General features: G+C 36.1%; 5 long non-coding RNA genes across 10 annotated transcripts; 4 read left to right on the forward strand and 1 right to left on the reverse strand.

The window, feature by feature from the left end:
* The first annotated feature begins 4,506 nt into the window (after positions 1-4,506).
* On the forward strand, positions 4,507-4,760 carry LOC121052675. The gene is made up of 2 exons (XR_005809780.1): positions 4,507-4,560; positions 4,642-4,760. It is a non-coding gene; the product is annotated as an uncharacterized LOC121052675 (long non-coding RNA).
* A 1,677-nt stretch (positions 4,761-6,437) lies between these two features.
* On the forward strand, positions 6,438-7,370 carry LOC112196029. Its single transcript, XR_002934888.2, has 3 exons — positions 6,438-6,575; positions 6,717-6,773; positions 7,326-7,370. It is a non-coding gene; the product is annotated as an uncharacterized LOC112196029 (long non-coding RNA).
* Positions 7,371-9,156: 1,786 nt separating this feature from the next.
* LOC121052641 lies at positions 9,157-10,192 on the forward strand. 2 transcript variants are annotated; one of them, XR_005809693.1, is made up of 3 exons: positions 9,157-9,253; positions 9,946-10,002; positions 10,088-10,192. It is a non-coding gene; the product is annotated as an uncharacterized LOC121052641 (long non-coding RNA). The 2 variants fall into 2 exon arrangements; XR_005809694.1 differs by having other exon boundaries at positions 9,162-9,253; positions 9,943-9,992; positions 10,088-10,173.
* A 1,392-nt stretch (positions 10,193-11,584) lies between these two features.
* Positions 11,585-23,270, forward strand: LOC112196112. Of its 5 annotated transcripts, XR_005809726.1 has the most exons (23): positions 11,585-11,849; positions 12,080-12,133; positions 12,227-12,272; positions 12,383-12,433; positions 12,557-12,590; positions 12,707-13,043; positions 14,035-14,090; positions 14,210-14,254; positions 14,352-14,465; positions 14,909-14,969; positions 15,822-15,914; positions 16,222-16,655; positions 16,788-16,909; positions 17,244-17,337; positions 17,755-17,847; positions 18,145-18,278; positions 18,385-18,427; positions 18,506-19,245; positions 20,558-20,637; positions 20,962-21,101; positions 21,824-22,248; positions 22,425-22,523; positions 22,825-23,270. It is a non-coding gene; the product is annotated as an uncharacterized LOC112196112 (long non-coding RNA). The 5 variants fall into 5 exon arrangements; XR_002934952.2 differs by lacking the exons at positions 11,585-11,849; positions 12,080-12,133; positions 12,227-12,272 and having other exon boundaries at positions 12,344-12,433; positions 12,557-13,043; positions 14,337-14,465; XR_005809724.1 differs by lacking the exons at positions 11,585-11,849; positions 12,080-12,133; positions 12,227-12,272 and having other exon boundaries at positions 12,346-12,433; positions 12,557-13,043; positions 18,506-18,663.
* A 783-nt stretch (positions 23,271-24,053) lies between these two features.
* Positions 24,054-25,137, reverse strand: LOC112196111. Its single transcript, XR_002934941.2, has 2 exons — positions 24,866-25,137; positions 24,054-24,354 (listed from the first exon to the last, which is right to left on the reverse strand). It is a non-coding gene; the product is annotated as an uncharacterized LOC112196111 (long non-coding RNA).
* Between the last annotated feature and the right edge of the window lie 404 nt (positions 25,138-25,541).

Genomic DNA, 25,541 nt, shown 5'->3' on the forward strand with positions numbered 1-25,541 from the left:
TGCCTGTTTCTCATGAGGTTTGGTAATTACATTCAGCATTTATATTAACAATTTGCTCTGTTAGTAATCATATCATAAAGCAGTGTTACTTCATGCTGATGCTTTCTCTAAGATCAAGTTGATTCAAGGGTTGGGATGCCATATATGATACTGATTATGGTTTTTCTATATGATACTGATTATGGTCAGAAAATAAAAGAATTTGATCTGAGTATTTATACTGTTTTGCTCTTCCTGATGTTCTTTTTTATGTCAGAAAACTATCTCACAAAATCTGGAGTTGGAATTGCTTTTTGCGGGCATGTCTGTATGAACTGTACCTTTCAAGGCAATGCTTATGTGGAAGCTGAAAGTATTGAGAATGGTAATAGTTCTCATTTCATGTCTATCTCACAGGATCAAGGTATTACTAGCAATCCTGTCTATTGTCTTTGCATCACGTGACATCATAAAAGAATCATATTGACATAAATATTCCCTTACATGCTTTTCGAATGGTTGAGGACGCACTCATCTCCTCCTCCCAATTTTGCCTCTTCCTTCTTCAACTAAAAAGACCCTTTTTCAGATTGAAGGATTTCTTAACCCCCACAACCCAAGCACATTTGACACCAATAGAGGGAGAATGAGAGAGAAATGGACAAAGACAGACAGAGAGATTTGAAAGGAAAGAATCAGGAGGCTGGGCCTGAAGAAAGCCAGCTCTTGCCAGCTATAATAATAGAGTATAATGATATTGCTACACTGTGTACCAAAATAACTCAATTACAGGCCCCATTCCAAGGTTTTTCAACCCTTTTTCCTTCTATCCCAGTAACTCTGCAATAAAAACCCTTTTTGGGGCTTTTCTTTTATTTCAAGATATCCTGTTGAGAAATCAAAGATCACAGCCACTGGTCTTTTTAATTTGAATTTCTTTACTGTCTTGGGAATAATGTTTTACAGTTTGTGTCGTTACCTGGATAACAATTGATTCAATTATTGACCAAATTGAGTCGGGTTTGGTTAAGGCAGTGTTTTCCATTTTGAATGCTTGTGATATTGTCAATTGTGTGCTTTGCAGCAAGTTCATAATAGGAAGTTGCGATACAAACCTCCTAGAACTGCTGGATTGTAAAGATTGCCCAACTCTTGGGCACTGTATGCTTATGTAAGGTAGCTTTTTTTTCCTTCTCCAACTATGTATGAACTATCAAAAGTTATACGATGTTTTGCTATTGCATTGAAGTCATGAATGCGATCTGTACGCAAATGATAGAATGCAATTAGAGGCTCAGAACAGTCAGTATGAAGCTTATGATTACATTGATGAGTGGATAAATTACTGTTAGTTTTGAGGAGAAGATTTATACTGCTGCTACTAGCAATAGATTTATGTATATCTATGATTTCTTGATACTTCCAGGTCTAATATTTTTTTTCATTATGTGCTTAGTTAGCAGAAATGCAGACTAATTCATAAGTCTGATGAGCTAACATGGGGTTAGAAATGTTAAATTATCGTTTGTAGTAGTGAGAACTCCAGAAATTGTCTCTGTTTATTGTGGTCAAAGTTGGAAAGTTTAGAATATCGAAGTTCATTTCTTGATTAACTGAATTGAATTAGCTGTTTTCAATGTAACTTGGTTGAAGCGTATGACATGGTTGGCCAGTTAGTCTATGAAGTCATGCTATGAAGTAGCTACACATGTTACTGTCATGAATTTGTTATTGGATGGTAAATCCTCAGAAAGCATGCTCATATTCAGTTCCGCATGCCATAATAAGCACACTTGATCTTCCTAATATCTTAACATTTAAACAGTCCTGTAGTACAATTGCTTTCTGATGTTTCAGATTGTATAGTGCATATTATTTCTGTTTCATAATTGTTAGTTTATTACATGGAATAAGAACCTATAGGTTGTTTAGCATTAAAGGCTGAAAAAATCAATAAGAAGCATCAACAAGTTGATCATATTCAATTGATACATTAGATCCCCAACAGCAGACAAGTTCTTGAACCTTTTGAAAGCTACTTCATACCCATCTGCCAATGTTCTTGACATCGTGCTTTACTTTTCAAGGTTAGATGTTGGTTGTCATAAGTGATAGTCTGTTCAGGTGTTACTTTTCTGTTATGATTGATGTCTTTTGGCTGTCCCATATACTGAAATCTTAGGCCATTTCACCTTGAAGTTAAGTACATAGCAGTTTAGACAAACAGTTTTTTTTTTTTTTTTTTGTATGCAGCAAAAGAAATAACTAAGAAATTGAAATTCTTACTTTTTCAAGAAATTTCTATTTCAGCAGATATTAAATTTATAGGCCTAATGGAAGGATTAGGGGTATTTCAGCAGAGATAAAATCGCACCACCAGCGGGAAGAGGTAATTGACGATCATTCTCTGAGATTATGAGTTCGCTTGGTTCGAGCATCGAAATGTCAAGAGTCTAAGTTCAAGAATGTAACTTTTTCGATAATTTCAGGACGACAAAGTTACTAGATGAAGAAATTGAAGAGGACGAGATATTCTGGATTCAGGAGGCTCTTAAAGAGGTAATATTTTTTTATTTTTTCTCTTCTCTCTTTTCTTTTTCTTTTTTCAAAGTTTTGTTTACTGTAATTTGTACTACTGTACACTGTTTGTAATTTACGTTCATGAATGGCTATTGTGGTAGGAGAAAGAAGATGATAACTATGAAGTGGAGCTGAAGTTGCTGATGTGTTTGATAATGACTTTGTTAAAGATGTGAGTTCTCTTCTACCAGGGCTCAAATTGTTTACTTTAATTTTGAGTTTTCTAGCATTTCAGAGGAAATATGTGTATTTGTCTGTGTCTCTCTAAATGTACTAATGCATATTATGACCTTTCTAGATGCTGATGAAAAAAGTTGATGCATTGATGAAAGCCATGGAGCAAAGTCTATGAAAATAAAGAGAGAAGCCGTAGCTAAAGATATAGAAGCTGCAGCAGCCAAGGTGGATGCTAACAAAAAGAACAGATTTATTAACTCATCTAAGAGGTTGTAAATACTTTTCAACAGCCTCAATACCATTCTTTCCTTTTCTATTTTGCTTCTATAGCAGCATCCCTTTCAAATATTAAAAATTTTCAGATCTGATCACCTGAATAGATAATTGATTTTATGGTTTACTCCTAATTGCTGGGGGTAACAAAAGCATCTTGAATGTTTGCTTACAGGAGATTTATTGAAGATCATGTGAAAATTTAGTCTTTATGAGCAAAGTGTTCTATTTTTTTTTTAATATTAAGAACAATCCAACTGCTGTATTACTACTACAGCTAAATTAATCCACTACAAAACCCGCAGCAAAGCAGGGGTACATTACCTAGTATATACTAGACTCCAAATACATCCTATAGGTGTGGATAATTACAGAGGAAGTTATTTCACAGAATGTGGCATATATATATATTTTTTTTGATTGAAAGAGAATTTCATTAACTCAAGTAAATGCATCAATATGGGACAATTGTTCTCAACCGAGAACCCCCACAGAGCTAATAGACTAAACAACATCAATTAAATCATGGAGCCAAGGAGGCCCTACATCTTTGCAAAACATATCTTGTACTAATGATAAAGCCGATCCCGCCAGCTTGTGAGCCACCAAATTGGAGCGTTTCTTCACATGCTTCCAAGAAATAATTTCAAACTCCCGCATAAGCAATCTAACTGCATCCAATATTCCTCCAATAGCACTCAAATCCCATCCAGAAGCATTCAGGCCATTGAGCACATTAAGCGCATCACCATAAACTCTCACACTTCTCACACCCAATGCTCTACCAAACTTTAATGCTGCACATATTTTGTTTTTTATTTTTATTTTTTTTGTTAACTTTTTTTTTGTTTTTCTTTTATTTGTGAATTGGCTATTTTGTCTTTCTCAAATATTTCAGTTTAAATGTTTTTTAATATTTGAGGAATATTTTGATAAAATTCTTTTATCCGTACCTTCGCACTTTAGCGAAGTGCAGACGTCCGCTTCAGAACCGGCCTTTATATATATATATATATATATATATATAGCCGTTCGAGAGCGGACGTTCGCAACCCAGAAAAAGTGCGGACGTCACTCCTCCGGCCTCGATCGAGCGGCAACGGCGCGGCGCGGCTTGCCGGAGGGACATTGGGGGTCGTGCGGAGGGGTCTACGGTCGTGCGGAGTCGCCGGTGACGGTTCTGCGGTGCTGCACAAAACCTGCAACTGCAGGTGAGGTGGCTGCCCAAAAACTGGCAAGCCCGACCTCCTCCCACCCCGAACGCCGCCTAGAAGAGGTCTGGGACGCCTCCAGCCTCCCTCCGGCCAGCCCCGCGCCACCGCTGCTTGTTGCATCGATGTCCGCACTTTCGCTAAAGTGCGGACGACCGCTCCTGATCGGGCCTCTCTATATATATATATATATATATATATATATATATGCGCAAGATTGAATCTTGACAGCATCAGAATAGAAGCATAAAAGAGATGATGTTGTATTGTTGTCTGCATATTAGCTCTGAGTGGCTAGGGCTTAAATGATTGCTGCAGTGCAATCCAGGCAAAATTGAAGGTACTTCTAATTGTTTTCATACTCTTGAGTAATGTGTGTGCTCTTATAAGTTAGAAGATAAGAATGTCTTTTGTTTAGCAGTACGCTAATGGTACCGGTGGAAGCCTTGATCCTATTTGAAAAAGGAGAGCTTCACGAAGCACATTATGAAACTGTTTTACTTCGGATCGTCCAAGGTGTCATCGACAAAAAAAAAAAAATAGAACCATGACTCTATCAACAAGTAGCTGTTCAAATCAACCCCTAACAAAAATCCAATGAGGTAATTTTCTATACTTACAGCTTTTATATAGAAGTTATATATTTCCTATTCTATTCCTATGCTTTAAAAGTTGTATATAAAGCAATATCTCACATAAATGAATTTGAAACGGTTTTTATATGTTTGCAAATGTTTATACGATAGCTTGCCATCAATCATAATTATATGTGATAATTGAGATTTGTCTTAGTGTCGGATGTTATGTGTCTATTGTTTATATACATGCTTCATTTTATGCAGTGTGATTGTGGAATCCTTGAAGCCCTGAAGGTGGTTAGCTTGCAAGGATTTGCCTCAATTTTGGAGCCTAACCTCTGTAGAATCATGAGTCAAATTTGGACTATTTACTTATTCTAGTTGAATTTTGGTCGAGACTAGATGCCGTTAGATGAATCTCTTCAATATGTTTATCAATTCAGTGAAGCATCATGTTGCTTTTAATAGTTCTGTTATTCAAATTCTCATGTCATTCATTCATCAAAATCATGTAATGGAACTTTTCTGGAATTATATTCCGTAAGGTCTTCTATTTTTTATTATTTTTTTTTCTCTAAATAGTGATTTAGAGACAAACCTTCAAGGGCTGAAGCAAGACCACAAACCTGTTGTGTTTCACTTTCTCTATTTAGACCTTTGGGGTGTATTAGAACACAGAAGGTCCTAAAATTCTTGAGATGGATTTAGGTCCTAAGTTTAGTTATGGTCTAAACTCAATATTCATATTGGTTTATATGGATTTAATTGTTTTGTACCAGAGGTATTAAGTGTGTGTTTAGGAATGTCAAATGAATTTGGAATTGCATTGTTTTGCTCGCTTTGAACATTATCATGATAGAGTGATTTAATGTCAAATTAATTTAGAGTAAGTTGTTCACAACGACAAATTCCGGAGCAAAGCGCGGGTTACATTTCCTAAGGCACATCAAACTATTACGCTCCCAGGTGTAAAGATGGGTTACTGTTCCTAAAGCATATGAACAGCGCGGCTCCAGCCGAGCCGGTCATGGATGAAAAGACGATTTTATCCCTGCTTCATCTCTGTTGCCCGACACCTGTTTACCGTCTCAAAACTCCCGCGTCTTTCTTCTCGACACCTGGTCTGCTGCTCAGTCCAATCGTGAGATATAGCGAAGGAGGTGGTACTGTTTGTTGGCATCTACGATTCAGATTCGATCTTCCCTGTGTAAATCTGGAAGCCTCTATCTACACGGAGAGAGGCGTCTATCTACAGTAATATTTGCTGAGCCAGATTATCGGGTTTACTGATCGATCAAAGCTGGATAGAGTTTGGGTTCTTCTTGATTCATCGAGAAGGTATTAATTGTTGAACTGATCTAATTGAAAACATTGAAATTATATTCTTTCTTTTGTTTGATTCAAGATTTTGTGGGTGTTTCAGAAAGCGGACAGTTCAGCGAAAGAGCCTGGTTTCAATCCGAGTGGCTGCTCTTGACCTTGATAATGAAGAAACTACAAAAGAAGGTACAATCCACTTTGGGTTTTCTTGATTTCTTCCCTATTTTGAAATTTAAATGCTCAATTTTTTCTTTCATTGTTCTTTTTTACTGAAATTTGAGTATTTTGATGGGCAGAGAGTGAGAAAGAGAAGGTAGAGCCTGAAATTGTTGTTGTGAATGAAGAAAAGAAAACATGAGAAGATGAGAAGAAGGGTAAGAGGTCTGGTGCTTCGTGCTCAAGCTTGAATTTTCCTTGCATGGATAAACTCAGGGATGAGCTTTCGCTTTCTTGAGAGGTATCGACTTATTTTTTTCAAAAAATTTCTTCAAAATTAGTGTAAATCTTGATGTGTCATTGATTTAGGATTTGGGCTCAGAGGTTTTGATTAAACAGAGTATTGATTTTGCTGACAATTTCCATGTTTTTCTCTGACAAGAAATGAGGTTGGGTACTTGCATCTGAGGATTCTCGGCAACATTGGAATGGTTTCAAGGTAAGGTTTTGATCTTTGGCAATTTGAAAAACTTTCATCAAATTGTGTGCTATGTATAATTTTCTTATCAGTTATTGGAATTATTTGGTTTTGATATGGGGAGGAAGGGGACGAGTTTGGGTGGTGGGTACGAATGATTTTCCGAGTCTCAGCTATTTATAATCTTCTGAAAACAAGGAATAAACTTTTTTTTTTCTTGGTTAAATCGATCAAGGGTTGGCGTTTGAGCTTTGTAATATTTTTAATTGGACATGAAAATATGATCTATGCTCTTTTTTCTTGACAATGTTTTGATTTGGGAGGGAATGGAACGAATTTGGGTAGTTAGTACATCAGATAATGTGTGTGTATTTTTCTGAAAAGCATGATTTTCTAAATTGTTGGTATGCCTGTAGGTGAACTTATAGGGAGCAAATTTGTTCATAATTTTATCTGCTCACTACTATGATTTGTCATTAAATGCTCACTACTATGATTTTTCATTAAATTCAGAACAAGAGATTGCCAACTTGACTTAGCCCACTGACTTTTATTTGAATGTTAATAATCTAGGTGGAGAGATTCCTCCTGAGATCGGAAAGATGGGCAGCTTGGAAGGTTAACTCTGTTTCTTTCAGCAAGTTTTTTTTATTTAGTTTATAAGCTTTTGTTGTAAAAAGATTTGAACTTTGTTTGTTAGACAAAAAGAGAGACTATTGGATAGTTTCAGAACAATTCAGTTTGCTTTGTTTGGACAATAGGACCTTTTTTTTTGGGTTTGTGTTTTCTAGAGAAAGCAGAGTTAGAGAAAACACAGTTGAAACAGAGAGAGAGAGAGAGAGAGAGAGAGAGAGAGAGAGAACCAGAGAGTGGTGATTCGGTTTTGCTGTGAGGAGAAGAAGATCTGTGTTTTGGATAGCTCTGCCGACTACATTTTCGGTTGGTTTTTATTTGTGTGTTTTGGTTTATAGTTTTCGTTGGGTTTTTTGCTGTGGCTGGTTTTCAATTTACTTGGATTTTGATTTTGTAGGGGTATTGTTCGTGCTCCAGTTTGGGATTCTCTCCTGTTGATTTCTCTCTTCCTCCCTTCCGCCTCTTTTTTAGCTTTCTCACTCTCTCGCTGTCCATTTTGGATTTCGATTTTATACTCACCTTTGCTTTTTATTATCATGTGTTATGGATTTTCAGTTTCTCCTGAAAAGATTTTTGTTTTATGGTTCATAATCAATTCTTTTCTCTTTCAATATGTTTTAAAATAATAAGGTTGATTTTGATAGGATGAGTAAAAAATGAGATGGTCGACTCCAGCCTACATTTATCAAACTATTTTTGCATATGATAGGGGTAGATAGTATCTGGATATTACAAGCTTATAAACAAAATTTATTCTCTTTGGTATTTTTGGATCTATACTTTGGTTATAGGATTCTGAAAAGTGATATTTGTCTTTGGTTCCTTTATCAATGAACTTGGTGACTCTGAGCTAAGATATTTTGGAATTATTTCAGTTTCTTTTTACTATGTACTTAATGATGATTGGGGTTTAGTGATTGTAGATCATAGTTGAACCGGGTTATTACATTGTCTATCTTTTAGAAATTATTATTGTGTTTAATATATCTTCTCTATGTTTTTCTTGCAGCCTGGGCATTTCCAACGCAATAGATCTGACATAGTATCCGCCTTTTAGGTATGCTTTCTAGATTGTGGTTAGATTATGATTTTGGGGCTTATTACTTGGTGTATAGGAATATCGCGCGCGCTGTGTCCTCATTACCTACTTCATGAATAAGAATAATAGATGGAGACAACATAATCTATACATTTGGTGAAAGAGACTCAAAGGTTACTGTACTGTATATGAATATTTCTTGAAATGTAGTCACATGCTTCTTTTTCTTTATCTTGCTTCCAGATATGCCTGCAATATGCTTCGACAAGGAATGAAACAAATAATAATGAACTCAGAAGCTAAAGCGTTGGAGAAGGTGGAGGATAAGTCCAAATGAGAACTCTGAGGCGTTGGCTTTTATCATTGATTAGAGTTCACTCGGTTACACTTTAGAAGTACATGTCAAGCACCTCTTTTATCATTTGTTTGCTTGATCTTTTATAGTATATTGATTTGAGTTGAATTATTTACTGATCTTATATATTGTTATCAAGGCATAAGCGATGGAGGAGGTTTCAGAGAATCTTCAGAAACAATTGAACAAGTCAGTGCTCGATGATGAAATTAAACATCTCCTGTAAAAGATATCGTAAATAGACACAACAAGGTGCTCCGATAGGGGTAAGTACTATACTTATTCCCCCAGTGAGTTGTATCTCTGCTTTTACTGAGACTCATAAACGTTACAACATTTGTTGGCTTTTGATCTCATTACCAACATCATTTTTTGCAGGAAACTGAAGCATATGAGAAGCATAGATATCAACTCCAACTCGAGGAGGCCATTAGTAACAATGGCAACAAAACTTGCGCATTCTTAGCTTACAAGGTATGCCGATCTGTTTCTCTCTCTTCTCTATCCCTCTAGGTTTTCTGTGTGTCTTTTGATTGCTTTGCTTTTTGATGCGATTAGAAATTAGAACTTGAACAGAAGCTTGAATTTTCGGGTTTTTTTTATTGCTTGATTCAAATCACTATCGCTATCATTATTATCGGGTTCAAATAGTTTTGATTTTTCGGATTTTTTTCATTTGCTACGGCTTTATCTTCGATATGAGGGATTTGATTGTGTGTGGAGCTCTGTTTGGTTAGTGAGGGAGTGAAATATGCTTCTGTTATAGTCTTCTGGTTGTGTGTGTGAATATATTCTTCTTCTCTTAGTTTTGTTTGTGATGGGCTTTGTGGCAAGTAGACTTACAAGTATATGTTGTAATTAGAAGTTGACAGTACAGGGACACTGATGTATCATGTAATAGTTGATTAGAAAGGAACATGTGAGCCAGGGATAGGTTTTGGGTGATAGATTTCACTTTTGGACAATAGATTTCGTTTGGAAATCTATAGCCTTTGGTTTGTGGCACAGTTTCTTGCTTTGAAGCAGCTAATATTCTCAATTTTCATTTTCCTTTTTTATGGTCAGTGAGAATGTCTGTGATGATATTTGCTATTTTATGTGTTTAAGTATGTTTTTTTCTCATGGGAATTTAGTATGAGAATTGATTGTGCTTCAATTTGCAGCAGACCAGTGATTGAGCAAAGGAGAAGAAGACGGCTTTGGGCTTGGGTTTGTCAGTCATGGTTCCTCACTCAAGTTTTATTTTTTTTACCCATTATTCCTTCTTTCTCTCTTTCTAATTCTGACTCTTTTATGTAAACTCTACAGGTATACAGAATTTCGTGGAGCAGTTCCTACTAGACTTGCGCAGCACTTGGCATTTTCAGTTGCAAGGTTTATACAAAATGGTGGTTCTTTTACCAATTACTACATGGTACTTATTCTCCTCTATATTTCAAAGCTAATATTATCTTTGCTGATGTTGGTAAAATTATCTGATTTAACCATCTTTTATTTTGATTTTGTTACAGCATGGAGGAACAAATTTTGGCCGAACAGCTGGCGGTCCCTTCATTGCAACTAGCTATGATTATGATGCACCTCTAGATGAATATGGTATGCAAATAGGAGATTAGGATCTTGACTAAGTTCTTTGTAAATTTCGGCTCAAAACCCTTGCTTTACACATTTAACATTTCCCTAATGTTAAATGTGTAAAGTAAGGGAATTGGTTATAAACCTAACATCATCTTACGTGAAGTCTATTACTTATCTGACACATGCTTCTTCCTGTTTATTCCAGGACTACTAGGGAACCAAAATATAGCCATTTGAAATATCTGCACAAAGCCATCAAATTAGGTGAGCCTGCTTTAGTTTACCATGAAATTAACTTGCGTTTCCTTAGAAAGAGAGAATATTTCTAGAGAGAGAGGGTCCTCCTTCTCTCTAGAAATCTTCTCTACAGCTGCCGGTATTTTGAGAGTCTACCACTCAACCCCCCACCACCACCACCACCTTCACCTCCATCCCCACCTAACCTCTTTTCACGTCCAGATCTCCCCACCTTCACCTCCATCCCCACCTAACCTCTTTTCACGTCCAGATCTCCCCACCTCACCACCTACAAACCTCTTCCCTCTCCTCACCTGAGTCTTCCAGCGTTTGGAAAACTCCATGTTCACCACCATCTTCACTTCCTCTCCATCCCACGGTTTCTCCTTCTCTACAGACCTTTTTTCCTCTCAAGTCACCAAATTTCTCTCTCTGAGTTCTACCCCCAAATCTGGTCATGCTTTCTTTGGACGGGATTTTCCATGGTTGCTTCCATATCTGCTAACTTCTCCACCACTTCTAGGCAAACTTTCGCCCGTTGGCGAATTTATTGTCCCCTTTGATGAGGCTGTTCAGATTGCTTCGGCAATCCAACCCTCTAAGATTACTTGGTTTCTCTTGGGCGTTCTTGAGCCCTATGTGTGTTCCGACTGGCGGAGGAGGTGGCTTGATTCGGTTCTGCGGTGGTGGCTTCTGTTCATGGAGCTGCAGGATCTCGGCGGCGGTAGTTCGTTGCGGCAGTGTGCTTGGTGGCTGTTAGATAGGATTAGGGTTTGTAAAATTTTCTTGGGCTTTCGGCTTTTAGCTGGGTTTGCCCCATCGACTTTACTTTATGTTCGCTGGGCCTGTGTGCCTTATTTGCTGGGCCTGTGTGCCTCTTTAGCTGGGCCTATGTGCCTCTTTTGCTGGGGTCTTATGTACCTCTTGTATTTTGCTTGATCTTTGGATCTTCTAATACAAACCTTGACCAAAAAAAAAAAAAAAACTAAAGGTGGGTTACTGTTCATAGGCACTGTTCCCAAGCAACTCCTTATGAATAGTGTACTTCTGCTTTTGCCCCCGCTGCCTGACCCGGATTTTACTCTATTCCCCTGCCACCTGTTGATATGCTGAGCTGACAGATAGTAGAGTTGTTGCATGCCCTTCTTTCTCTACGCAAAAGAGAGCTTATTTGCCTCGCAAAAAGAGGGGGAGAGAATTGGGTCTGTCTGCTTCGTTGAGGAGAGACACAGTACAACTCACTTCGATTTAAGAGGTATTTACTGGGTTTTTTTTTTTTTTCAAAAAAATTCTTCAAAATCACACTAAATCTTTTTATGTCACTGATTTGGGGTTTGGGCTAAGATTATTAATGATCTTGAAAGGCTGGTGATGGGTTTCTCAGTTAAGGAAGAAGAACACGAATCTTGGGTATTCGATTTTCAATTTTTTTTTTTGTTCAGTTTTTATGGTTTAATCGGTGATATTTTTTTTTCATGTCTTCAGGTATTTTGATTGATATCTCAGGTTTGAGCCTTCATGCAGCTGTAATTTTTTTGTGTTAGTTTTTTTTTTCTTCATTCTTGGTTGAATCAGACTTCAAACTTAGTCGGATGAGTTGTTGATAGATTGAATTGGGTTTTTTTTGTGCAGTTGATGTTTTGAGATTTGGGCTTCTGGAGGATACGCCGTCAAACAGGTATGAGGAAGGGTGTAATGGATTAAGTACCTGCATGTTTTGCCTTTCTTAAATTCTGATATACTCATTGTGTTTTTCTTTTTTTAGAAATAATGGAAATTGTAATGCAGATGGTGCTGGGAGTCGGAACGAAAGTGATCGGAAAAGGCTAGGTTCTCCAGGTCGTTCCAAAACATCCAATGTTGAAACTAGCTATGCTGCAAAAATTCCCATGAATTGAGCATGTCCTTTTTCCATATTTCTGATATTTTCAGCACCTTTCTTATTTGTACTCCTATTTACAGTGAGGAGCCACTAGCAATCTACTCCAGAAGCAAGGTAATTCTCTTTGATACCTGCTCTTTCTGCAATGTACAACGAGACTACCAATTGAGACATGCACTACCGTTTTTACCCCTCTGTTTTCTGGACTTCTGCATTGTTGCCCCCGATAGGTGTAGCAGCCTGCCACTACTGCGTGTTTTGATTACATCTACGTGTTTGCTCTGGAAAATGGACATCTGCTTCTTTGTTCTACACAAAAAGAGAGAGAGAGAGAGAGGGGTGGAGAAAGGGAATGGGTTCTGCTTCCGCATCTAGGCCGATTGAGGGTTAAGGGACTCATCCAATTCGCAATAGCATCATGTTATCAAAATGAACATGAACTAAGAATCAGCGAATATGGAAGAGGAGGGATTTACTTGATGTCCTGCAAACATTGGTGTTACGCCATTTGCAGAGAAGAGTGTGCAGGCTTGCGATCGCTGTTGAGGTCCAAAGACCAAGTTTCCTGTAAGTAGATTTCCTTGATTCTTCTCAGTTAGTTTATGGGTTCATAAGTTGGATTGGATTTTACACTAAAGTTTCAGTCTTGATTTCAATTGGGATCTTTTTGCTCTTTGATTTCTGCTAATTTTATTCAATTGGGTATAGCATGAGAAGTTTAGGCATATTTGATCGGGTGAGTGATTGTGTATCATTGATTTCCTATTATAGTTTGCATAATAGTGGCTTTTGGGTTTTCAGAGGGCAAAACCATTTGGGTTCTGCGGACGAAGAGAAAAAGTAGGGAAGCAAAGTTCAATTCTCTGTGACTGATAACATGACCCTAATTAACACAGTATATTACCATCCAACTTTCATGTCATAATCTTGAATGTCTGCATTATTGTTTCTGCAAATAGAAGATAAACTAATTTAACAAAAACTCATCCAAGGTTTCATTTTTTTTTTCCTGGGTTCACTTTAGGGTTTAGGGTTTAGGATATACTTGATGTAGAGGAATTGCATACTGTGAGGTGAATAAGGTCGGCAAGTTCTGTGGCAAGGTCAGTCTGTTTTGCTGCTGAAATTTTGATATATTTTTTAATGTTATTTAAGGGTGTTCGATTTCTATGCATATCGTAATCAGCTAGACTGTTAAGTTACCATCATTGCCTACTTATGGATATGTGGTATGAAAGTGAAATTTCTGTGTATAATGCCATTCTTCTTGCTTTATTATCGATTTTTGAGGTGAATTGAGTGTAATAGATTCGGTTACTTAATTGGATGAATTGACATGTTTTTATAAGTTCAAAACTGTGGCTATGGTTAGTATATAACATATATTGAGTGATGATCTCTGTGGGGTTGTGGGATTCATTTTATTTAGAGAAAGGAGTGACCTTTGACTCTTTGATCATGTTCATGAATTTTTTAGATTTGTGAAAATTTCCCCCCTTTTTTTTTTTTTTTAAGGTGTGAATCTATTTCGCTGACTTTTCGTTTTGGTTTTGAATAGGCAGGTGTTTAGAGAGGTACAGGTAGGAACATTCCAACAAAAAATTGGACGCTGCTGTAAGTCAATCTCATTTCCCAGATCTACATGCTAAATTCTCCTAAATATGAAATTTTTTTGATCAAATTTTGAATGATTTTAATTAGTCTATTATAATTTCTTTGACGTTATTGACCAGGTTGGCAAAACTGGTGGTGAGAAATGACAATCGTTGTCTGATGTTGTGAGTTTTCAGGCTTTCTTTTTGTAAATAATTTGTTTATTGCTGGAATATTCTCCAATAGTTTTCTGATTGTTGCTTTTAGGTAAAAATTATATAGGAGAAAGAACCCTACTAGGCGAAGGCAGAGAAGAGGAAGGTTGAATACAACAAGAACAAGGATGTGTACGACAAGAAACAAGCAAGTGTTTCTGTTTTAATTGTTAATCTCCAGGTTTCATCTTTTATGTCTTTTTGTGAGATTTGTTGTTTAATTATGCACAGTAGGCTGAAGGAGATAATAGAGCTGAGGAGTTTTTGGCTATGTGTTAATTTATATTTGATTTCAACATATATCATGCTCCTTTTATGAATCCTACCATTAGCCAACCTCTATCAATGGAAACCGGAAAGTAGGAGTCATAACACTTTTCCTTATTGGATTAGTACAATTAGCTGTACTGTACATCGACCTGCATACACATTAAAAAAGATACTATTGACAATATATAGGACTCCCTTTTCTTTTTATTAGTCATCAGCATTTATTGTGACTGGCTTTTAATGACAAATTTAAACCCAGTTCAGTTTTTTGGTCCCAGTTTATGTACAAAATTTGGGTTCCTGTTTCTTTAAAGTTTTATTTTGGGTTCTGATTCGGGGGTCATTTTGATGCAGCAAATCTGATATAACTCCCCTAGGTCCACTCCTTGACAAGACTGAACTTTATTTCACCAAGGTAAACTCAACCTCTTGTACAAAAAATTTGAGTTCATGTATTTTGATTATCTCTGCATTCTTCCATGATTACAAAGGAACTCCATAAGAAAGCTGACAGGTGAGATGTCGATCACTTCCATTTTTTTCAAAGGTGCTTATTCCAGTTATTGTCTGGTTTTGGATTGATGGTGTATGTTTTTTCCCCCTTCACAACAAGTTCCTAGCTTTTGCTTATTTCAAATACTATCTACACTCATGTTTACTTACCTCTGTTTATTGCGTTGCTGAATTTCAAGTTTGGTATGATTCAGTCTATAAAAGATTTAAGATACAAGCAAGGATGTGGTTAATTTAGTATAAAATTGGAATTGCATTTTGCATTAGTTTGTAGTTGCTTTTGTCTATTGACTTCGTGTGAATAACAGCAATATTTAGATCATTAGATTTATGCGTAAGCTTGAAGTGATTTTTGCTCTCTGTATTGTTGTTTTTAACTTTTCCTTTGGGTATATCTCTATTTTGCTATTGGTGGCTATTAACTCATTCTTTTATTTAATCCGGGTTTATTGTTGAACCATTATGTGCCTTTTTTGTTTGTCTTTTTAATATATGAATCAGCTTATGCATAAAAAAAGTTCCTTTGTTTTTGTTCATATTTTTGGTTTACAGCTTTTTCATTAATCATGTTTCTGACCTTCTTCTTAAGGTTCCTGCAAATTGAACAGTCATTTTCCCCTCAGTTTTCGTTTTGTTCTGTTGCAGTTGAAATGCAATTTAAAATGAAATTTACAACCTACTTTATATTTGTTAACTTTTTATTTCTTCAGAAATTTCAGATGCTAATGCTGTAGAAATTTTCACCTTTGTGTAGAATCAATGACAAGATGGACCTATTTGAAGAGAAGCAAGTTGTTGGTTAGATGATAGCAACAATTGTGCATTCAACCAACTGCGAGTTGTCAAAGTAAGTGACATTTCCGGCATGACGCCTGAACTAGCACTCATCAGATTTCTGCTTTTAAATTCAATTGTGATTGAGAAGATAATTGTTGATGATTGGTGTGATACCTTACTTGATTCAAAAAATTTTTGGTTACATAAACTTTTTTGATGATTTAATATTGGGATATCTTCTGTTGTCCAAAATGATGATCAACTTTTACTTTATATTTTAGAAGGGTAGGTAGGATGAATAAGTGAACGCAGAAAAAAAAAAAAAAAAAAAAACCTTGGATGAGTTTTTGTTAAATTAGTTTATCTTCTATTTGCAGAAACAATAATGCAGACATTCAAGATTATGACATGAAGGTCGGATGGTAATATACTGTGTTAATTAGGGTCATGTTATCAGTCACAGAGAATTGAACTTTGCTTCCTCATAAGTTGGTCCTACACTGTTCCTAAGCACGGTTCATTACTGTTCACCTGCGAAATGCCAGTTCTGCCCTCGAGTTGTATACAGAGATAAAAAAAGGCGTCAGTTATATGGTGTGTTCTGGAAGCCTTCATCGTGTTTAATCACATGCAAATCGATCTATTTTCCTCTTTCTCTCGCCAGTCGCAGTGAACCCAATCCAAATCGCTCTTGCTCTCACTCGAATCAACAAATTTCTCTCGCTCCTCGCACAGAAATCCAAAACCGAGATAGAGATACATTTCCTGCTCAAAATCTCAGACTTGCTACCGGTCAGTTTATTGTTTTGAGGTATTGTTGGTTAGTCTGGATCTTTTTGTTTTGAAATAGATGTTGTGCTTGATTTAGATGGGATGCAATTGGGCTTTATTCCATTGTTTTGATAATGGGTATGTGATTTAATCGCAAATATGTTTCCTACAGATCGATCGGCTTTGGTGGAATCTTGAATCACCAATTGCCAGCTGGGTTCAAATCTTCTTCAGTTGCTTCTGAGATCAACATCGGAGCAAACCCAGACTCGATTACGGAATCCATCAGTTGAGGTAAATCCCCATCTCCTTCTTTCCAATTCTTTCTGTCCTCAATCATATTTTCATTTTTTTGCTGCATCATGATTATATATGCTTGGTTTCTTCAAATTTGCAAAATTGGACTCCTTCTTTCCAATCACTATGTTAATCTCATAACTCGGGCTCTGATTTGTCCAAATTTGCTTTACCAAGTTACAGTAATGAAAAACACATTTTTAGAAAAGAGACAAATTGTTGGGGTTCTACAGAGACCAACCAAATATTCTTTATCATTTTCCTTTTAGTCAATATTGGACATTTTCTGGCATGTAGGTTAGTTGGTTTACAATTTCCTGGAATGCTTCAGGTTAAAGACCCACTTCAGATTGTTAAGGATTCTGCCGCATTGAATGTGTTTAGAGAAGTGAAGGTGTCTGATAACAAGAAGATTATTGTATCAGGTTCATTTTGATTTGTTTAATCTGTGTTTCTAGGTTTGTTGGGTTTGATTTGTTCCCTGCTCTAATTTGGTGAACCTGTGAATGGTAAAGATGTGAGCTTTGCGAATGCAGAGAGGTTTCTGTAGTTTATAACTTTATATTGGGGTAGTGAAGAAAGTAGATAACTCAGATAAAAGGAAGAAGGGGACGGGAACAATCAGTATTTTTTTTTCTTTCCAGAATCACAACTTTAACTGACCTCAATCACTCCCTGAAGAAGCTGTTAATTTATCCTGGAAGTCAACAAATAATGTTCTGTGCAATGCTCTTTCTTTTTCTTTTTTTTTGTAGTTTAGAAGAGGTTAGCACTTTCTCTGTTTTTTGTGTTTGTAATGTAAGTTTCAGTAGTAAAGTTATGGTTTTGTTTTCATTTTGTAGTGGTCTGCAGATCTGGAAATCTAGGGCTACCAAAAGGGAGTAAGAAATGCAGACACAAACTAAACTCATCAAGAGGAACGACTCCATGATTGGGTAAGATTTTTACCGAGTCTTGCCTTTAGTTTACATTTTTTACTGAGCATAATCAAGTTTAAGGCTTTGTGATGCTGAAGCTGAAATATTTAGGTAGACTGGTAGTCGTGTCTGAAATATTTACCTCTTGAATTTATTTTCTGTACTTCTTTCTAAAAATCCGATTCGTTACATTGGTGATTGTTTCATGAATGTCAAATCTATCAAAATGGTAAGCATGTTTCTGGTACTTGAATGTTTTTGGTTGTGATTTCATTTGAGTTATGCTAAAACCTTTCAAATTTTTCATGATTCCAGCTCTCTCTTTCTCACTGCCAATTTGAGAATAAACAGTCTTCGCTCTGCTCAAATGTATTTCCCTAGACTCTTTTATGCCAGCAAAAGTAACACTTTGTAGCTGATAAGTGAACAAAGAATTAATACCAAACAAGGTATGTACACTGCAATCATGATGAATATGTAAAGTAATCATCTACATTTTGTCACAAAAATACCATGCTGGAAAGACTAACTTGCTCAAGTACAACACCAATGCAGAGTCATTTATATGTGCAGTGATGCCAGGAGTAGCTCTACACAGGTTCAAAGAACACCCAGTATGATTATCTTACAGTATTAATGACCAAATAACTAAAAGTTATCGTTGCTCTGTTTGCAGGTGGACTTCTCTTTATTAGTAGTAACTTGCAGTATGTTACAAGCTCTCGACCTTGGTGCTATTCATCTTCTCGAAATCCATAAGTAGTACACATCTGAAGCAACAGACTACACATCTGAAGAAGGACTCATATGGAATGATTGGTTCAATCTTAAATTGTAAGATATGTTCACCAGAACTAACCACTTTTTAATTTGTATATAAATTATATCTTTGGTTAGAATATCTCTGTCTTTTGGAAAATGTAAATACAGAAGCTTGGCTTAAATACCAGCTCCTGTTCAAGACGTCCATATTTGAAATATCTATATATTCAAGTCTGGTCAAAATTTGTAAAACAACAACATATTCGGTCAATATTTCTTGGTTTAGGGTTACTACTCCATGCGTATAAAATTAAAAATTCATGGAAAAAAAAAAATACTAACCCGCAGCATCGCGCGGGCAAATTTTCTAGTATATACTAAAGATGAGTTCACTGTTCATAAGGCAACAGTGCCTGGGGCCAGAAAAGATGGTTCTGCCCTCCTTTGAGATCTTTATGTTCTGCTGTCTATCGATCTGATCTTCTTCTCTTTTCCAAAGCAGTCTACTCTAATCCCTCACCCCCAAGTTAAAATTCACCTCAAAACCCAAAAATCACTACAAAAAAGAGCAACAGAGAAGCCTTTATCAACATCAGTCTCTCTCCTTCGCCGACATCAACAGCACCCATCAACATCCCCATCACTCATAACTTGGTAAGATTTTTGTTGAGAATCGGTCAATACGTGAAGTCAAAAAACACAAATAAACACAGCACACCAAGAGAAACAACCACAAAGATACGAGCACAAGAACACAGATTTAAGGTGGTTCAGCAAAACTTTTGCCTACGTCCACCGGGCAGAAAAACGATATTCCACTATATTTATAATGGGTACAACCAGAAAGAATAAGAAAACAAGGACTCTCTCTTCTCTTCCTATCTCTCCCTTCTTTGCCCTCTCTCACTCTCTAACTCCGAGAATGGAATACACTTTGCTCTCTGTCGAGCAGAACCTGTCGAGCAGAACCCCTCCTTATATAGCCATAAGGATATCAGCTTTCTTCACCAATTAGGAAACCTATTCCTATTGGTGGTAGGCAATTGTGCCTTCTCTTTCTCTGTAATCAACAAGGATTACAGGTAATCCTACATCATGAAAATTTCCTCATTGGAACTCCATTCATCAGTAGGAATCCAAAACCTACTGGGTAAACAATTCTCATACTTTAAGACAATTGTCTTAGGAAAGACTCATGGGCTGGAAACCCAACAATTTTATAGTGATAGAATAGAATTAGCCCAATATAATAAGCACTGATTTTTTGATCAAACAATTACGATAATTTGTTTTACCAGATTGTTCATCTATACCCAAAATGATGTTGTATCTCTAAGGGCAAGAAACCATCTGATTCAGATTGTTCGATCCAAGTTTTTGATTCCTTTTTTATTGGAGTGGGAGATTATTCAGTTGCTTTTATTCTATCATTAATTTGTCCATTTAGTCCGTTTGACAGCTTTGAAATTTTTTCTCTTTTACTGTTTCTGCTACTTTTGATATACTTTGGTTTCTGATTGATTTTTTTTTTTTTTGCTTATTGTTCATCTTCAATTGATATAGATCTTTACAGTTTAGAAATTTGGTTTGTCTTCCACTTCCAAATCTGGTTGATTAATTGAAAACACTTGAAGCTATTTGATTAATTGTATGCTGGTTTTACTGTTTATATAAATATATATATATATATATATATATATTCTTTGATCCGTGTGTTTCAATTTGCTAAGAAAAAGAATGTCTACCAATATTAACCATAGCATGTATTCATATGAATATCAAACTATAACCAAATGAGTTAATATATTTCATATCAAGATTTGCAAAAAGCATATACAGTTTACTACTTCATATCCTTTCGGTAGTTTACTACTTCATATCCTTTTGGTAATTAACCAATGCTAACAATTGTATTTATCCATATTCTGTAATAGATGAACCTCATTCTGAAAACTACTTTGTGCAGCTTCAGTTCTATCTCAAAAACCGAAATCCGTCGGTAACAATAGAGAAGTGAACAATAATTTGGTCTTCTATGTGTGAAAGGTGAGTGAAGTTTAAAAAATTTTATTTGTGCATTAACATCGATACTTTTCTAAAATTTATTATGTATTTTAACTTTTCTCTCTTTAATAGATTTTTGAACAATCTTCATATCACTAACTTTTGTTATTTTACATACACTTTTCTCTCGCTCGAGGTGATTTGTATTTCCTGTCACCAATGATTTTCCTTTTCGTGGTTTATACATGGATATCTATGAATGTTTTTAAGTATGATGTGAGGTTCATAACATATGAGACTGTTTTAGACAATATCATTTATCTTAATATTGTTCTCAGTATGAAACACTTTTTGCTGCTCCTGTAGGTTATGTGAAATTTGGACATAACAGAGAAGACAATGGAGTAGTGCATCATGAATGGGCCTCCGCAGCTCAGTGAGTTCATTAGCTTTTGAACAACCATTTGATTAGCTTTGGAAAAGGTTGAAGAAGGCAGAGGACCTTGGTAAGTGTTAGTTTCTCAATTTTGAATTAGGTCCTATCAAACACTAATTGTGAATACAAGATGAAGATGAATTTGCCCTCATTTACATTCATGAACTTCTATATATACCCTTTGATCATTTGCAATAGGTGGTAGTGATCTCTCTGTATTTAGTTACATGAAGTTATGGTAGCGATTTCTTTGCTGAGTTTTATGGCATGTATGATGACTTTCAATGGAAACTGATATATTTTTCTTTTCTTTTCATGTTTATCTGATTGTAAAGATGATGGCCTGAAACAGAATCGATTTTCATTGTCAGTGTTGGCATATTTATTCATCAATTCCTTTCAAATCTGTTTTCGGAACAAAGTCTTTACCTTATGCCTTACATTATATTATACATGCTCATCTCATTTACATTGGTTTTGCTGTATGATGTGTACTTGATTATCTCTGCCTTTTAGTTGATGCTCTCTATCAAATTGCTATTCACTCCCATTTATTGTCAATCTCAATTTTCACTTTGTTGCCTCTTGCTTCTGCTGAACTGAGTTACAAGGGGCAAGGATTTGGATAGTTTATTCTTTTTTTACTGTTATTATATGTAAAGTGCTGAGTATGCAGGTTATCTGCATTGAATTTTATATGATCGATTTATATATGGTTGCTTAGAAATTGAAAGAATGCCGCTGCATTAGTTTGGTTGCAATAAGGAAGATGCTAACCGTGTTCCTTTTTAGGTTTACAGTTAAACAGAGCCATAGACCTCAGTGAGAATAACAGTCATATACCATAGGATGAGAAAGGACCTCAGCAGCAGATGGAAGGTCAGAAAAATTGAAGAAGAGCTGTTAGTGGTAGTAGCAAAGATCATATTGTCAGTATTGGCGGGTGGGTTTCTGCTGGTGTTCTCACATCTCTATGAGCAACTTATATTGAGGCCTAAAGGGCTAAGATCAAAGCTCCAAAAGCAAGAAATTAGAGGGCGTCCTCCTTCATTCCTCTTGGGGAATATCCTTGCATAACGCCTTCAAAGCAAGGTCCACTCAACAGCAACAAAGACTACAGATCCTTAAAAGCCTCAGCATGATGATCGTCATGTACCTTCTATTTGTCACCAATGACCTTCAAAAATCTTCCCCCACGGAGTGAAGACGTGAATATGGTACGTGTGTATACTATTATGCATTAGTTCATATATTATGCCAAAGACGATTATTTCAACATGAAAAGACGATTTATTAATTGTCGGTTGATTATTATAGATTATTTATTGTGTTGTATTGTTTTAGTTTCTGTAAAGTTTCTAATCATATACTTGAATTTTGTAATTGTGCGTAGAAATGCATATGAGTTCAGAAAAGTATTCCAGTACTGAAGTAGATGTTGAGACCTTTCAGCTCTTGCTCAAGCATGAAAAACTTTCCTGCATCAGCCCAGGTGAACTAATAAAATTACATTCAATTCATACATCATATAACCTACATATTTCTTTAATTTGTTTCCTTTCAAAATTTAAATGCTCTGGGTCCTGTCTGTATTGGTCTTTTCCACAAAAAGGGGAATCATTTGTTACAATAGAAGGGTCGTTATATGCAATTTATTGTTTTTTGGGTTTGATTCGATGGCTTTCTGTCTTTGCTTTGTTTCACATGTCAGTATGTCGCACAGTTTCCACTTCTGTCGGGGTTGCGGAGGCTTTACTTTTTTTTTTTTCGAAGGAGCTCTACTTTGAATGCAGAAACCTATAATCCAACTGCATGATTTTCTGAATGGAGTTGGAGACATTCGAGCACGGCACACAATTCTATTGTAGAATCACAATCACCCTCAGTGCCCACAACAATGTAGCTGCTAGCAGCGGTGAAGAGTTCTTGGACCAATTGAAGAAGTCAGAAGGGAAACTTGATGTATAAGCTTGAAGTGTTCTTGAACTCTTGCGTACTTCATGGCTGGTAGGAGGCAATTGCCACTCTACAAAGCATGAAGGTGACGGACTTTCAGTTCAATACACAAATGACCCTTGGGGTTGTACGAAATGTTAGCCGAACATGTGAAAGATCTGTTTGAAAATAAGATCTTCACTTAATTGATTACTATTAGTTGTTAATTCACTTGGAAAGAAATAACTTGATGTTGTACAACGTAAATGCAGTTATTTGGCAACAACTTTCCGTTTTTATTTAATCACATCTTAGTTATCTTTGCAAGTCACACACTTAAAAAACATATGAAATTTGGCGAACATAATGCAGAAATGCTTTATGGCGCGGGTTGTCATTCCTAGTTTCAAACAATAAAGCAATATAATAGCATGTAAATAATATATTTCAGAAAATATTCAAACATATCACAACAGAAAATGCTCATTCCAAATCCCAGAATACACAATTAAAACCACATTTTATAGAAGATAGACACAAGGAAGTTAAGACCAAAAGGCATTTGATGTATTAAAATATATTGCAAAGTAGATGTTGCTGGTTCTTGGAAAATTTGAGCACTTTAGGCTTACTTAGCACATTTATATGTTGAGGTGAAAGACTCATTTACATCATTTTTATGCTGCCGTGCAGCACTCTAGGCCCACCCTCCTTACCCAAATGCTATCTTCCTCAAATTTACCTGAGCCTTTTCTTCTAATATTGTTGCTCTAACAAACAGTCAATGGTCCTTCTAGTCCTATTGATTCATTGGTTTGCAACAACCACACTTGGCTTACCTCGTATTCTTCACTCCTCACTACACAAAGGAGTCGCCGGTAAACTCCTAAATGAGAATCATCTCTTCCTGACTTCCTTGTACTCATTCAAACAATTAACATGTTATTAGTTAAAACATTCTTTTTCTTTCTTTCTTTTTTGATGATGCTAACTGCTATGAATAGTGATGTTTTTCAGTCTGATGAGACTTGACACAACTTACATTCCCACAAAAACATTTTGCAATAAATTGGTGCAGGCCTCCATATTGGGACTAAACATGGACAGTAGTATATAACCCAATTACGAGGTCTTAAAATTAGACATGGAGTGGCTAGTAATCCTAAATGAGTCTCAAAATAAGACTTGCGGCAACGATCAAATAAGCCATAAGACCGCTAAAGTCAGCAAAAGATACATATACCACTACAAGGTCTTAAAATTATTCAAGCAAAATAGTCATCCTCCAACATCACATCACATCACATTACATTACATTACCATTGTACCCATTTAGAACAGAAGGGTGTTACTTGGATCCAGAACTGGACCAGCACTGATGGAAGGCCCTGCAATAAACCGGAAAGTAGTGTTACTCGGGCAATTTCCGCTAGCCAAAATACAATTTTATGATGAATACAGAACAACAACAACAGGCCGCCGAAGAGATTTGAACAAAATTAAAGATTGAATTAGGGTCAAACACCGGCCAATGAGAATTTTTGAGTAAGCTAAGATATTTGCTGTGACCTTTATTTATATTTTTGCTGATTACAAAAATAGATAAATTCTTACTGAAATTCAAACAAAACTGCATACAATATAAGACGAAGAACAAGAATATCAGAACGGATCAGGGGAAAAAAAAACTATCTCTTAAAATTGTTGGCAACACAAGATTCAACGGATGTCCGAAAATTGCAAATAATAATAAAAGACGAACGAGAATATCAGAACGGATCAGGAGGAGAAAAAAAAAATCTGTTTCTTAAAATTGTTGGCAACACAAGATCTAGATCTAAAAATTGTAATTAGGAAATTTCGAAGTAATTAGAATGATAAAAAAAAAAAAATTCTTACTCGTTTGCAGCCTTTTGGGATTTCATGACTTCACCAAACAACGGGACCGTACGGTAAAAAAAGTAGGCTGTAGATCCAAAAGTTAAGGTTCTAGTAAAGGCACTCGAAATTGCAATCCAGGGCATGGCCTTTGTGACAGAGAAAACATTCGACAACATGTTTGCGAGCGAGACGATTGATGGCTGATTTTAGGGTTCAAGGACGTTTATATAGCTGCCCACATAATGTTTTCAGCCGTCGGATAATTTTAACCACTCAGATTACCGAATTTGTAGTTGGGCCTTTCGTTATGTTATGCCCAAATGTTCAACATTCTAGATGCTCCCAAAGTTAAAGTCTTCAATTATTTGGACGAGCCCAACACATGTTCACAAAAATCTCAATTCCAAAGTGTATTTATTGCCATCACTCAACTTCATCTTGGATGTGCATGTGAAATTCAGTTAAAGCATTGATGACTGTTTTAAAGCTAGTACGGTTCAAGTTTTATATATTCAGTTCATTCATTGATTTAAGCGAGTCAGATACTTTAACGATCATCAATTTGGTTGAAAATTTACAGAGATGAGGATCTGTACATTAGTACCTAAAAACTAAACGGTCGAGATGTGGATATACGACCGAAAAGTGACCATAAACTCTAAATACGCACTTTAATTTGAATATAAGGCATGTC

The sequence above is a fragment of the Rosa chinensis genome, chromosome 4 (assembly GCF_002994745.2).
Source record: "Rosa chinensis cultivar Old Blush chromosome 4, RchiOBHm-V2, whole genome shotgun sequence".
Classification (NCBI taxonomy): domain Eukaryota; kingdom Viridiplantae; phylum Streptophyta; class Magnoliopsida; order Rosales; family Rosaceae; genus Rosa; species Rosa chinensis.